General features: G+C 39.3%; 1 non-coding gene across 1 annotated transcript; it reads left to right on the plus strand.

The window, feature by feature from the left end:
* Positions 1 to 15,391: 15,391 nt before the first annotated feature.
* Positions 15,392 to 15,498, plus strand: LOC149011737 (small nucleolar RNA R71). Its single transcript, XR_016174837.1, has one exon. It is a non-coding gene; the product is annotated as a small nucleolar RNA R71 (small nucleolar RNA).
* Positions 15,499 to 15,807: the final 309 nt, after the last annotated feature.

The following is a 15,807-nucleotide window of genomic DNA, read 5'->3' on the forward strand; positions in this document are numbered from 1 at the left end:
AGTTTACTAAATGAACATTTTCAAGCACTTATGTTTCAGACGATTACACCTTTCACCAAGGCACCAATGTCCGAACTTATATACGTAGAATTTCAATTTTCGAAGTAAAAGAAGCTTTAAGGAGGATGAAACTCGGCAAGACACAAGGTCCTGATGAAATCCCAATTGATGTTTGGAAGAGCTTAGGAACCCATGGACTAGTTTGGTTGACTAAGTTGTTTAATAAGATTATGAGCACAGGAAAATGCTAGATGAATGGAGGAGAGACGTTGTGGTTCCAATTTACAAAAATAAAGGAGATATTTAAAGTTGTAATAACTATAGGGGCATTAAATTGATGAGCCATACGATGAAATTATGGGAGAGAATAATTGAAATCCGTTTGAGACACTTGACTATAGCTACGGAGAACCAATTTGGGTTTATGCCGGGAAGATCTACAACATAGGCTATTTACCTAATAAGGAGACTTATGGAAAGGTATAGAGAATGTAGGAAAGACCTTCATATGGTATTTATTGACCTAGAAAAAGCTTATGATAGAGTCCATAGAGCGTTAATTTGGCAAGTACTAGAGAAAAGAAGTGTTGTAAGTAAATATAAATATTTGGACCTCTAGAAGGCAAGTGATGTCTGGAGATGTCCGGAATGAAGATAAGACCTCCCCCATGTATTCATTAGGGTTAGGTTGTACTTGGACTTCAACCCCCTGAGCAAAGCACCCTTGTATAGCAATATCCTAGGGGGTGGTTGCTAGTGGTGGTTGATTAGACCAAGCAATTGCCTGGTCCTAGTTGCGGGGTTTTGCCCTATTTTCCCCCAGACTTCTATAAATAGCAACCCTTGTCTATTTTATGAATATTTTATTCGGGATTGCTGTTTTTGGTGGTTAAAAGGCAGTGGAGACGTGCTGGAAGGTGATCTGAAGTGTTGTTAGTGTCCTAGAAGTTTTCTTGTCTTTTCTAGCTGATTTGGTTGAGGTGAGTGATTCCCTGTTCACTCATACTCCACCTTTGGCTATGATTAAAGTAGAATTGTTTTCCTCTTTGGTTGTTCATGATCCTCTCATTACAGTACCTAGGAGGATTCTGGGTAACCAATTTGGTGTCAATTGTTAGGTTTCGTATTACCCTTGGTTGTGGGAGTGTTAGATTTGAAATTCGGACTATGATCATCCAAAAATCGGATTGAAAACGGTTGATCAAAAGCCTGACTTTCGGATTGAAACTCACCTTTTTGGGGCGGTCACTAATGGCGGTCGCTCAACCTAAGCGACCGGCTGGTTTCCAGTGAGCAAATAACTTTTGGATTTTGTCTGATTTGATTCATTCGACTTACATATTATTGTAACCCTGTTTATAGGTGTCCTCTGTTTCCAATAAAAATCTTATAATTGTTTTTGGTTTGCAATCTAGAGGAATTCTACTTATTTACAGGTAAGGACATACAACCTCATCTTTATAAAATGACTTAAACATCCTAGTCCAGTGTCTTTCAATACTGTTCTTTCACTTTATGTACTGTTGTAACCATGAATAGCTTGTTGACCTTATTGTATTCTTGTTGTTTGTATTGTATTTGCATATACTTTACCAATTATGAAGGTGGTATGATGATGATTGATGTATTGTGGTTCTGATGGAAAGGGTTTTCCATTGGGATATCTTAGCTTGAGATATCAGAGGGCTGTGGTATGGGACACATGCTTGTTGATGTCTCCAGCACTGTCATAACTATTGGATGACATACCTAGGTAAAGTCTAGAGTTGCATGGCTAGGTACCCCACATACTACTACCCTTTTGGTAGGGGAATTGAAGCCGGATGACCCATGACGACGGTGATGTGACTCTGTTTCATCCTACATTGGTAACCAGTCCGTGCGGAGACTCAGTGGTCCACTGTTGGTCATACAATGGTAGGGTTGCATATGTTAGGGTTGGGCTTATGGATGTCCAAGGAACGGATTGGGTGTCGTGAGGAGTCATGAGAGCATTCCGCCCCAACAATATGTGGATGACCATAGGATTATGGAATGGAGTCCAATAGCGATAGCCAGTCCGTGAGGGTTCTCATTCCTAGGTTGTGAAGGATACTGAACCGAGTTGGTTGGTGCCATAAGGGATGTATCTGGACTTCATGTAGTATGTTACCATTATGACTTGCATTGGATTAGAAACCCTGACATGTGCCAATACTCATGCCAATGGTCGTGGTGAGAGAGTGTTGACTTAACCCCAGCCATGGTTTGAGAGCTAGGTGTGGACTTACCATTTTACCTAGGATCCCTACAGAGGTAGCCAATCCTTGAGTGACTAGACCTACCCAGAGGAGGGCTGGTGTATATCTTAAAGCATGTCAACTATTAGAGACTTGCACAATTAGATCTAGTAGCATTTATACTTTGCACTTCATACATATCATATATTCATTTTTGTTGATGTTTGACATATGGATGAGAATTATTGTTGTTATTACTGAGTTCACCATAACTCATTCCTTTACTTGTCTATGTTATATTAGCCTGTACAGATGGAGGATATACGCCAGAAGATGGATTGGTTTCCCATGAAGGAGCCTTCTCGTATGAAGAAGATGTGGCACTGGCAATGGGAAATGGAGATAGCCTGTGCGGGAGCTTCTGCGAGTGCATGGAATGCGCTTATAGCACCCATTGATGGGCGGAGGAGACAGGTTGCCAGGCAGTTTGCCCATCGTATGGAGAAGAACTAGAGAACCCCTTTTCTTGAAATACATGAGAAACATTACCTAGCTTTAAAGAAAGAAACTGGAAAGAAAATCATTTAATTCTTTTAGATTGCTTCCGCTGAACTCATATTCTTTTTGATTATTTATTCTTTCCTTGATTATTTTATTGGAGTATTTGGACTCCTGTAATCCTTTTATTTAATTATTGAACTTATTCTTGCTCACGATTATCTTTACTTGCATTTATTATTATTGATGGACAAAAACTGTGGATCCTGTGACGGATCACTCCCACGGGTTGTCGGGTGGGTAACCGAGACCGGCGGGTGGGGTGTGATAGATCATTCCTCTCATAACTTCTTGGATGAGCACCGACAGATTTGTCAATTGTGTGACATTGAAGGTCATAAGTCGATGAACTGCCTGCAAAGGTTTATCATGCGTTTGTTGGTATCCTCTTGGCCTCTTCTGCTCTAATTTATCCTCAGTTACTTTTTGATAAGCATGTCTGGGTTTTAGACAGTGGCTCTATTTGTCATCTATTTACAGATATATCCAATCTTGCTCTTTGTGAGCCCTATAGTGGTTCTAATTCCATCCTATAGGTAATGATCAACACATTGCTATCTCACACATTGGGTCTACTGATGTTTTTACTTCTGGTCATACTTTCCTCCTCCGTGATGTTTTGTTTTCTCCTGATGCTCATTGTAATCTACTTTCCATATCAAAATTCTCAGCTAATAACAATGTCTATTTTATTTTTCATGCTTCCTATTTTGAAATTAAGGCCACTATGGACCATCAGACAATTGTTTAAGGCCAGAGTAATTGTGGTATCTCCTTGCTTTGTTCGGATCCTTCTTCTACTCCTACTATTGCTTTCACTTCTCTTCGAGAATAACATTGCAGGTTAGGACACCTTGTTGTCAAGAAAACTATTTATGTTTTGAAATCTTCTAGCATTCCTTTTACTGGACCTTCTACCTTAAGTACTTGTGTCTCTTGTAATTGTTCAAAAAGTCATCAGTTGTATTTTCCTAGATCTCTTTCATTTAGCAGAGGTCCATTAGACTTGATCCACAGTGATCTTTGGGGTGTAGCACTATGTACTTCTTTTGATGGATTCACATATTATGTAGCCTTTATTGATGCTCATACTCGGTATAGTTGGCTCTTTCCATTAAAAAGAAAAACTGAATTGTTGTCAGTGTTTGAAGGTTTTAAGAATCAAGTTGAAAATTATTTTGGCACATCCATTAGGCAGTTTCAATTTGATCGAGGCACTAAATTTAAAAATTTGATTCCACTTTTTCGCTCTTCTGGTATTTCACATTGTATATCATATGCTCATACTCCTACTCAAAATGGAGTAGTTGAGCGTAAGCATCGTCATATTATGAAATCTAGGCTTTCTCTGTTGTTTACTGCTAGCATGTCTTCCTCATTTAGGTATGTTGCCTTTTCTACTACTGTTTATCATCTCAATAGGCTTCCGATTGCTGCTCTTGGTGATATCTCACCTCTTGAGGCTCTGTTTCATAACAAATCTGATTATAAGCATTTGAAGATTTTTGGCTGTTTGTGTTTTCCATGGATATGACCTTATGCTAAGTCTAAACTTGAGCCGCGATTAGTTCCTTGTGTGTTCTTGGGATATTGTTTATAACACAAGGGTTACAAGTGTTGGGATTCTTCAACTAGACGGTTGTTTGTTTCCCGCCATGTTTGTTTTGCATAATCAATTTTTCCTTTGAAGACAACAACTATTTTTTATGTTTCTGTTGATCAGTGGCATAGTCCATAAATTTCTGATGAAAATTGATGATTCATCATTATGTTGTACTTCCCCAGCCCCCTCATCTTCAATTTGTAATAGTGCTACAAATAGTGCAATACAACCCCACCCCCAACGAGATTCCTTGGGTTTGACTTTTGAGACATCTTTAGAACCGTTTTGGTCCATTGGGCCTATGGTGGACCCTCCTTCTAGGATTGTTTTCCCTCATGGGCCCGATGTTTTGCCAAATGGCCCCTTGGCATCTACTTCAGCTGAGCTTTGTCAACCTCAAATATCTTCGGTGCCTTTAGCACCAGCCTCACCAACTTTTGCTTTACCCGCGCCCTCTGTGTCTGACAATCTAGCACAAGCCTTGTCTGGACCACGCTTGACCAATGTGTCATTACCATCTTTGGGTTCTTCTAGTCCGAGTAAGCCTGCTGACTCCAATCATCCTATGCAAACACGTTCCAAAACTGGTGTTACTTGTCCACGGACACTCTTGTGGATGCTAGCATTGATTCGGCGGTGCCCACATGTTCTACCAAATCTCTTCAATCTCCTCAATGGAGGGCAGCCATGTTAGATGAATTTAATGCTCTTCTTTGTAATGGAACATGGGATCTTGTTCCTTCATCCTTGTCTCAAAATGTTGTGGGCTGCAAATGGGTTTTCCGTGTTAGCAACGGTCCGATGGCACAATTGAGCACTATAAAGCTCGCTTAGTGTTACTTGTGTACCAAGATGTTACGCAAGTGCACGTGTCGCAATCAAATAATAAATGATAAGTAGAGTATCGATCCCACGGAGAATTCTATCTTTAACTTTCAATGTAAAAGTAAAATTGATTTAAACGAGATTAACAAGGTTGATTTGTGATTAACTAACTAAATAACTAAATGACAGGTAATAAAACTAAGGGACTAAAATGGAGATTAAGCAATAAAAGGAACTTAGTGAGTGAAAAGTGTGTTAGGAATCAAGTTTCCCTTCCCCTGAATTTTATAATGCAAATACTAAAGTAGTACTACAACCCCAAGATATATCAAGAACTTGGAATGAATGGCACTATGGTATTTTTCCAATACACATAAGCTAGCATCCTAAATCAACATTTGCATATTCCTATGAAGAATTGAAATATGAATGCAATTTAAACCCAATCCAATCAATGGTAATGTGAGGTAATTGGGTATTCCTACCCAACCTACTAATTAACACAACTAATTAAAGGTTATGCTAACTCACACAATTCAACAAACATCTAGATTGCATACACTTTCCAGCTAACTCAATCATAACAATCGTTCATGAAAGATTCATCAAGAATAGAAATTAACCAATATATATCATGCTGAATTCATTGATAACAAGTTGTATTGTAGTAAAACTAAAGCATACATGATAAGTACATCTCAAAATTGAGGTTAGGTACTACTATCATCCCAACACAACACAATTTTAGCCCATAACAAACATTAAAAACACAGCAGTAGTTATAGTTAATATAAAGCTAGAAGATGAGAAGATAAGTTTATAAGAATGAAAAGAAACCAAAGCTTCAATGCTTCCACACGAGCTCCAGCCTTCTTCTCTAGCAAATCAACTTCTCCAGCAACCTTCAATGCTTCCGCATGAGTCCAGCTCTGGTTCTTCTTCTCCTTGCTTCAGCCGAGTCTCTCTTTCCTCCTCAGCTGTGTGTGTTGCTATATTCCTTTTTTTTTTGCCTCCCTTATCTTTCTTCCATAAATGCTTTCAATCATTAAGTTAGATTCTGGCCATAGGATTAGAACATTCCTCCTGAGATCAAGGGCTGAGAACAATCATATATTTACAAGAATCATGTCCTCTTAAGTTAGCCCCTTCTAGTCATTTCCACCCGTATTGGATCTAAGAATATTCTGCTCCGTTTTGCTACAGCAACTTCACAGCAAAGTTAGAGAAAAACTTCTTCTCCTATTATGGCTCTTTACCTACATTTTTCAAGAGAAAGAGAAATAATCAAATTCATCCACAAATCTGAAGAGAAATTCATGTAAGGGTGACAATAACGAACTAAACAAGATTCAACATGCTAAGACTAAATAATACAACATCTAATGAATACTATCACTTAAACAAAGACAAAATACTCTTAAATCAAGCCATCTCAAGTATAAAGTTACCAATCTTAAACTCTATTTCATAGAGTTATCACACCCCCAAACTTAAGACATTGCTTGACCTCGAGCAATAAAGACAAGTGAAAATACCAACTAACTACTAATGAAAGCATTAAAAGATCAAAAGAAAAGAAAAGCGAATAACCTAGCTCAATCATGCAATAGGATGGGTGTTAAACAGAAGTTGCCTCTCAATCTTTTTCTTCTTTTTATTTATTTTTATTTATTTTTATTTTTTATTATTATTTTAGATCCAACACCTCTGGCCAATAATACTTAGATGTCATACTTTACTCATCAGGATGCTCTCAAGTGTGTGTGTGTGAAAGTTAAGAATCTTACCCCAGGATCACCCTAGTCCGGGTGAATCATGGTCATCAAGTTTAGTTCATTGATCTAATATGTTGACCAAATGATTACCTCTCCACTAATTAGGGATCCATATCCTTTTACACCCCCAAGAACTTGTTTCATACTCTTTTGAGCATTTGACCCCCAAACTTATTCTTTTTGAACCATTTCTTTTTTTTTTTTTTTTTTTTTTTTTTTTTTTTGAATGTTGTTGTCATCTTGCCTTTTTACGCGAATATCGCTCATTTGTGATGAAGATACCCGGTTACTCAACAAGATCACAAACAAGAGTGCCTTGCATGCTCATATTCCGAGCCTCCGTTGACGTCAAAAATATACATGGGTTACATGCATATTCCTGGTTACTAGGTTGCCCAAAACAGTGGAACATTATTCTCTTTTTTTTTCTCTCTCTTTTTATTTTTTTTAATTTTTTAATTTTTTATTATGCTCATATTTCAGGCCACTGTTGACGTAAAAAATACACATGGGTTACATGCATATTCCCGGTTACTAGGTAGCCCAAATCAGCTGAGCATTATTCTTTTGGGGAAGGGAAGGGGTCAAACTTCAGTCAATATTCACAATGCCACGAGTTCTTGGAAACACCCAAATGGGAACCCCTAATGTGTAAGTCTCAAAGTTCTCATTTAACCAATTCTAAAACCCTAAAACTCTCACATTGATCCAACTTTCCCTAGGTTCTCCAGAGCTTGAAACATCACTTGGTGCATCAATAATATGGCATCACAGAAATGAGTAAATGCAGACATCAGATCATTATAGCAGACTTGTGCTAAGATTTCCAACAAAATCAGATTAAGAGGCACTGACATTCACATTCATTAACAACCATCCAAATTTCATGAAAAGTCAGATTAACTACACAAAACATTTACCCAAAACATCTACTCTAAAACTGGACAGCAACTCTCAAATCTAAAACTGTACAGCCACAAAAGAAAGCTGAAGAAAATTAAGCAACTAGGAACATCCATAATCATAAAGATAACATATGCAATTATTGGAACATTGCAAAGCTTACTCCCAAACTAAAGAGGAGCAGTGTCCTCACAGCGAAAGAAAGGAAAAGAAAGTAAGGTAATAAAAGGAAAACAAAGTAAAAGAAGAGAGAGAACTCCCCTGAATAAGCTAGGCCTCATCATCATCATCAGCTGCAGCAGCTTCATCTTCATCCTCCTCATCTTCATTAGTGGGAATGTAGTTTCCATCTTGGCCCCAAGGATTAGCGAAGAGTTGGTTGGGAAAAGCGGGGAAAGATCACAACCGGGTGCTATTCATCCTTAAGTTAGACTCAAGGGCTCGGTCGCGGGCAGCCACATAATGCATATAATCAATGAAGAGGTCACGAGAAATTTGATGTTCCAACATCATTTGAAATTGGGTGACTTCTATTTGACTGAGGCACTGTTCCAGTTGAGTGTAACTAGAGGGTGGAGCACCAGAGGTGGAGGAAGTGGGAGGAATGGCTGTTGCAGCAGCAGGAGGTGGTGCACTGGAAGGGCGAGCTGAACTAGGTGTAAGCATGTGAGTGATACTGAAGTGTGTAATGGCGCCTTTGTTAAGTGTATGGACATCGAAGCCTGCACATCAACATGGTTAGCCAAACATAAAGCAGTAATTAAAGATGGAAAAGCTAAACTACCACCTTGCCTAGCAGCACAAGCACAAATGGCCTAATGAATACGGTGACCCACATTAATCTGACGCCCCTCCAGAATAGAGTGGAGGACCAAAGCTCTATCCACTGAAATAGTCTGGATATGCGTGGAGGGCATTAAGCGGGTCTGTAAGAAATGGTACCATATTTTGGCTGTTGGTTGCAAGGACTGGCGGGCGATAGTCAATGCACCTTGGGGAGATGATGACCAATCCGTGCCATGAGAACATAAAGTCTGAAGAATGTTATGCAAGGTAGTGGGGTCTGCCGAAGCAAGATAGGCATTGTGCTCATCCTCTACATTCTCCAATTCATAATAGGCATTAATGGTTGGACCATCTATAGGTATCTAAACCCCCCTAACATACACCTGGTCCTGAGGTGGGGCAGTGAGATTGGCATAAAATTCATAGACGAGGGAAGGGATGTAGGCACCAGGATGGGTGCAAAATTGTTCCCAATGATGCCCAGCTATGATGGATGGGATGAATGGAAAGGCTTGTGCTTCATTGGGTTTGAATTTGAACCCCTTCTCCTAAAGAAATTTCTTGGTGGAGATGCATGTGAAGCGGTCCTCAACCATGGGAGAGGCAAAAGAAGGGGGAACCATTGAAGCACTAGAACTAGGGTCTATTCTGCTCGTCTTCTTAGGGGCCATTTCTAAGGGAATGCACAAGGTTGGCCCCTAACAACCAATATTGAACTCAAACTCACAACTAAGAGGGGTAATCAAACAAAAACAGAAACAGTAGACTACATAAAAGTAAAAGACTATAGAATATAACTACAACTAATCAAGCAAACATATGGCATATAGGGATTAAAGGGGAAACCACAACACTGAAAGACAAACACATGGCAAAAACAGAGAGTAACGATGACCCAGAAATTCTGTGTTGTTGTGTGCAAGTTATGGTAGCTCCAAAATAGCGCCTAAAACAAATAAAAAAAATGCACATAGTCTAACGAAAACAAACACTAAGACAGGATAAGAGCAAACACATAAACCACACAAACACAGCAAATCAGAAATTTCAAAAATAGGGAAGGAAAGAAAAGAAATGGGGAGGACACTTAGCTGATGTGGTGTAGGGAAGATGGAGTGTCGAAACGCAACAAAAATGTGCACGAAGCTCAGTACAGCACCGGTAGACCACTGAGATGTGATTCGAGTGTAGAATGGGAAACAAAAAATTAGGGTTTTTGTGAGAGATGGACTATCGGTGAAGAAGAAGGTGCATTGATGGGTGAATGTAGGCAAATGGAGGTGTGAAAGTCTCTGACAAGCAGAAAATGGAAGAGGAGAGGAGGAAGAGTCACAGTGGAGAAGACAATGGTTCCGTTAGGTTCGAAGAAGTGTAATGAGCATTTTTGGATTTTGGTTTGAAATGAGAGGTTTAATGGGTTTGGGTTGGTATTGGTTTAAAAGGGTTTAAAAATGGGTTCGAGTCAATATGGGTTAACAATGGTTTAAAAGAAGTTTTGAAGTGTATTTTTGATGGGTTGGTTGGTTTGAGGTTAAACCGGGTCAGGTGAGTGGTTTTATCCTTGTTGTGGTGGTGCTACAGCATTTCTACACAAACGAACACAGAATGTAATTTTCAACAGAGAATGTAATTTGTCAATAGAGAATGTAAGACCCGTAGCTGAGGATCAAAACTTTGTAGTAGCATTGCGCAACATCGCTACAACAAAGATAGTGAAATCTGCTGGGTACTGAAACATGCTCTGTTCAGCAGTTTGGTTTATTGCTAAGTTTGTCAAAACAACCACTCAATCTCTTTTTGTTCCCCACACAGGGGCACATCAAAGATACATGTCAGCAAATTATCTGTCAGTTTTTTCATCACACATTGTGAACTACCCATGACTTTATTAAACACCTAATGAACTAATAGCACACAATTAAACTAAAAATACTGAAATCTAAGTGACCTCCCTTCTTTTTAAGCATCTTGAAGGATGATTGAAGATTTGTCCCGCTCCAATGGTGCTCCCCAATAATGCTTGATTCTCTGCCCATTGACTAGAAGTTTCCTGTTAGAGATGCCCTCTTGCAACTCCACTACTCCATGTGGAAATACTGTCTTTATTGTAAATGGACCTGACCATCTGGATTTCAGCTTTCCTGAAAATAGTTTGAGTCTGGAGTTGAACAGTAGAACTTGCTGGCCTGGTTCAAATACCCTATGCAAGATTTTCTTATCATGCCATTTCTTCACTTTCTCCTTAGAGAGTTTGGCATTCTCATATGCTTGGAGCCTAAACTCATCAAGTTGATGGAGTTGTAGCATTCTCTTTTCACCAGCCAAAGTAGATTCGAAATTGAATTTCTTAATTGCCCAGTATGCCTTATGCTCTAGTTCCAATGGTAGATGGCAAGCCTTTCCAAACACAAGTTGATATGGTGACATTCCAAAAGGTGTTTTGTAAGCAGTTCGGTAGGCCCAAAGGGAGTCATCTAACCTTATAGACCAATCCTTCCTTGTAGGGCAGACTGTTTTCTCCAAATCAACTTGATCTGCCTTTTAGAAACTTCAGCTTGCCCATTTGTTTGGGAATGATAGCTTGAGGCAACCTTATGACGAACTCCATACTTAGACAATAAAGCTCCAAGATATTTGTTGCAAAAATGTGAACCTTCATCACTGATTATGGCTCTTGGAGTACCAAATCTAGTGAAGATGTTCTTTTTCATGAATTCAATAACCACCTTGGCATCATTAGTTGAACAAGCAGCAGCCTCCACCCACTTGGATACATAGTCCACTGCTACTAAAATGTAAAGATTGCCATATGAAGGAATAAAAGGCCCCATGAAATCAATTCCCCAAACATCAAACAATTCTACTTCCAAGATATTGGTTAAGGGCATTTCATTCCTTTTGGAGATGTTTCCCACTCTTTGACATCTATCACATTTTTGAATGAATTGATAGGCATCTTTGAACATACTTGGCCAATAAAACCCCGATTGCAAGACCTTTGCTACTGTCCTATCTCCTTGATAATGTCCACCATATGGGGAGTCATGGCATTGCCTCAACACATCCTCTACTTCTATCTCAGGGATACAACGCCTCAATATTTGATCTGCACATAGCTTGAATAAGAATGGTTCATCCAGAAATACCTTTTAACCTCATGTAGAAATTTCTTCTTTTGTTGATTGATCATCATAGGGGTTAGAAGTCTGCTGGCTAAATAATTAGCAAAATCAGCATACCAAGGTGTTTGTGAGAGGGTACCAGCAAAGAGTTGTTCATCAAGGAAGACTTCTTTAATTTCAAATTCAGCTGCTTGGTTTGGATTTTCCTGCCTAGACAGATGGCCAGCCACTTGATTTTCAGTCCTCTTCCTATCTTTTATCTTCAAATTGAACTCTTGAAGCAATAAGATCCATCTAATCAGCCTTAGTTTAGCATCCTTCTTGTGTATCAAATATTTGATGGCTGAATGATCTGTGAACACAATGACCTTTGCCCCCACTAGATAAGCTCTAAATTTGTCAAATACAAACACAACTGCCAAGAGTTCTTTTTCAGTGATAGTATAGTTCAATTGTGCTCCTGATAGGGTTCGACTAGCATAATAGATTGAATGGAATACCTTATTCTTACGCTGTCCCAAAACTGCTCCTACAGCCCAATCACTCGCATCACACATGACCTCAAAGGGAATAGACCAGTCTGGTGCCACAATGATGGGTGTAGAGATTAGCTTCTTCTTCAACTCTAAAAATGCTGTCATACATGCTTCATCAAAGCTGAACTGACTTTCTTTTTCAAGCAGGCTACACAATAGTGTAGATATTTGTGAAAAATCTTTTATGAACCTTCTATAAAACCCAGCGTGGCCAAGAAAACTTCTAATCCCTTTCATACTTGATGGTGGTGGTAATTTTTCTATAATGGCAACCTTGGCTTTGTCAACTTCTAGACCATGTTTGGAAACCTTATGTCCAAGAACAATCCCTTCTCTAACCATAAAATGGCATTTTTCCCAGTTGAGGACTAAATTGGTTTCTTCACATCGCTGTAGAACTTTTGCCAAGTGAGTGAGGCATTCAACATATGTTTCTCCAAAAACTGAAAAATCATCCATAAACACCTCCACAAATTGTTCCACCATATCAGTGAAAATGGCCATCATACACCTTTGGAAAGTGGCTGGGGCATTACATAGACCGAAAGGCATTCTTCTAAAGGCAAAGGTACCATAAGGGCAGGTGAAAGTGGTCTTATGTTGATCTTCAGGAGCAATGGCTATTTGATTGTAACCTGAGTATCCATCTAAGAAGCAATAATACTCTTTTCCAGCCAATCTATCAAGCATTTGATCAATGAAGGGTAGAGGGAAATGATCTTTCCTTGTAGCCTTGTTGAGCTTTCTATAGTCCATACATATTCTCCACCCACTCACTATCGTTGTAGGTATCAGCTCCTTGTTATCATTCTCCACAACTGTCATTCCTCCTTTCTTGGGGACACATTGTACTGGACTCACCCACTTACTGTCTGGAAATGGATACACAACCCCAGCATCTAACCATTTAATGATTTCTTTTTTAACCACTTCCTTCATAATTGGATTCAGCCTCCTTTGATGCTCCACAGAATTATTACAGCAGTCTTCCAGCAGAATTTTGTGCATGCAAATTGATGGGCTGATTCCCTTGATATCTGATATGGTCCATCCTAATGCTTTGCTGTAATTCTTCAGCACTTTAATTAACATATCTTCTTGTTCTGCTGTTAGCATTGCTGAAATGATAACCGGAAGTGTCTTGTCTTCACCCAAATAGGCATACCTAAGGTGTCTTGGAAGAGGCTTCAATTCTAACACAGGAGGCTCTTCAATTGATGGTTTAAGGGATGGAGTTGCAAGCTCAGATAATACAAGAGGATCAAATCTATTCCCTCTTAATGTCTCAGCTGGTCTTGCATCTAACCAAGTCATGCAGCTACTTGCTTCATCACCTACTTGTGAAATTTCGGATGCCAATAAAAGCTCTAATGGATCTTTAATGCCCTTTGTCTCCACTTTTTCTAAAACCAGCTCTTCAATAATATCTACAATAGAGCATTGCTCTACCTCATCTGGAGATTTCATTGTCTGGAGAACATTGAAGGTAACTTGCTCTCCATTTACCCTCATAGTTAATTCTCCTTTATGCACATCAACATCAATCAAAGTCTTTCCAGTGGCCAAGAAGGGTCTTCCAAGAATGATGGGCACATCTCTATCAGCTTCATAATCAAGAACAATGAAATCAACAGGGAAGATAAACTTATCAACTCTTACCAAGACATCTTCAATTTTTCCTTCAGGATGAGCTAAGGATCTATCAGCCAGCTGAAGTGTTACTGTAGTTGGCCTTACTTCTCCCACACCAAGCTTCTTGAAGATTGACATTGGCATAAGGTTAATGCTAGCTCCAAGGTCACAAAGGGCTCTCCCAATATAATTCTCTCCAATTGCACAAGGAATGGTGAAACTTCCAGGATCCTTTAATTTTTGAGGAAGCTTGTTCAGCAAGAAGGCACTACTCTCTTGTGTCATGGCTACTGTCTCAAACTCTCCAAATCTCTTTTTTTTAGAAAGGATGTCTTTCATGAATTTCACATAATTTGGCATTTGTTCAAGTGCTTCTACCAATGGTATATTGATGTGGAGCTCCTTCAAAACATCCAAGAATTTCTTGAATTGATGGTTTTGTTGTTGCCTTTGAAATCTTTGAGGAAAGGGGGGTGGTTTATAAGGCAGTTTTTCTGGAGAACCCTGTTGCAATGGTGCTGTAGCTGGTGGTTCAGCACTTTGTTTTTCAGAATCAGATTGGTCCTTTTGAACAGCCATTGGATCTTCCTTTCCCCCTTCTTCTTGAACAGAAATAGGCTCCTTCGGTTGACTGGACTTAAAATGAGGTAGCTCTAGAGGTTTCCCACTCCTTAATGAAATAACCTTGCAATGCTCTTTGCCTTCACGCCTAGGATTTTCAGTATCACTTGGCAATGATCCTTGAGGTCTGTTGCTTAAAGCATTAGCTCGCTGCCCAACTTGATTCTCCAAATTTCTCAATGAAGATGCTTGGCTCTGAATAATTGCATCATTCTTTGCCATATATTCTTTCAATAGAAGCTCTATTGATGAAGAAGGTTCCATAGGCTGAGTCTTCACTTGCTGTTGAGCACTTGGAAGCTGATAAGGTCGAGTTGGGATAGATGATGGGCCTATATTCTGTCCTTGACCATTCCAAGAGAAATTAGGGTGCTGCCTCCAACTAGGATTATAAGTGTTGGAATATGGGTTATTAGCTTTGCTGAAATTACCAACATAGTAGGCTGATTCTGGATTAGATGGACAACTATCAAAGACATGCTCCCCACCACAATATGTACAAGAGACTGCTGGATTTTGTTGAGTTTGTACAGTTGCAGCCAAGTTTACAGATTTTAACACAATAGTTAGGGATGATACTTGTGTAGTTAAGGCTGTCACTACATCTAATTCATAAATTCCTGCTACTCTCTTACTTGCAGTAGCTCTTTCAGCTGGCCATTGGTAGTTGTTGTTGGCCATCCTCTCCAAAATCTCGTAAGCCTCATTGTAAGACTTTGCCAATATAGCCCCATTTGCTGATGCATCCACTATGGACCGAGTTTGTCCACTTAAACCATTGTAGAAAGTCTCCATCTGAATTCAATGAGGAATGCCATGATGAGGACATTTACGCAAGAGCTCCTTAAATCTTTCCTATGCCTCATATAAAGACTCACTATCCAATTGTTGAAAACCAGTTATGTCATTTCTGAGCTTGGCATTCTTTGTTGGAGGGAAGTACTTCATCAAGAACTTTTTTATCAAATCATTCCGTGTGGCTACTGATTGTGGAGGTAAGGAATTCAACCATGCTCTTGCTCTATCCCGCAATGAGTAAGGGGATAGCTTTAATCTCAAAGCTTCTTCAGTTGCTCTAGGTATCTTGAAAGAATCACTTACTTCCATGAAGAGTCTAAGATGGAGATGAGGATCTTCTGTTGGCAACCCACTGAATTGTCCCACAGTTTGAAGCATTTGGAACATCACCGGCTTAAGTTCAAAATGTAGGGCTTGAATATTTGGCCG

Source organism: Hakea prostrata, chromosome 7, assembly GCF_041222555.1.
Source record: "Hakea prostrata isolate BN-2017 chromosome 7, UWA_Hpros_2, whole genome shotgun sequence".
Classification (NCBI taxonomy): Eukaryota; Viridiplantae; Streptophyta; class Magnoliopsida; order Proteales; family Proteaceae; genus Hakea; species Hakea prostrata.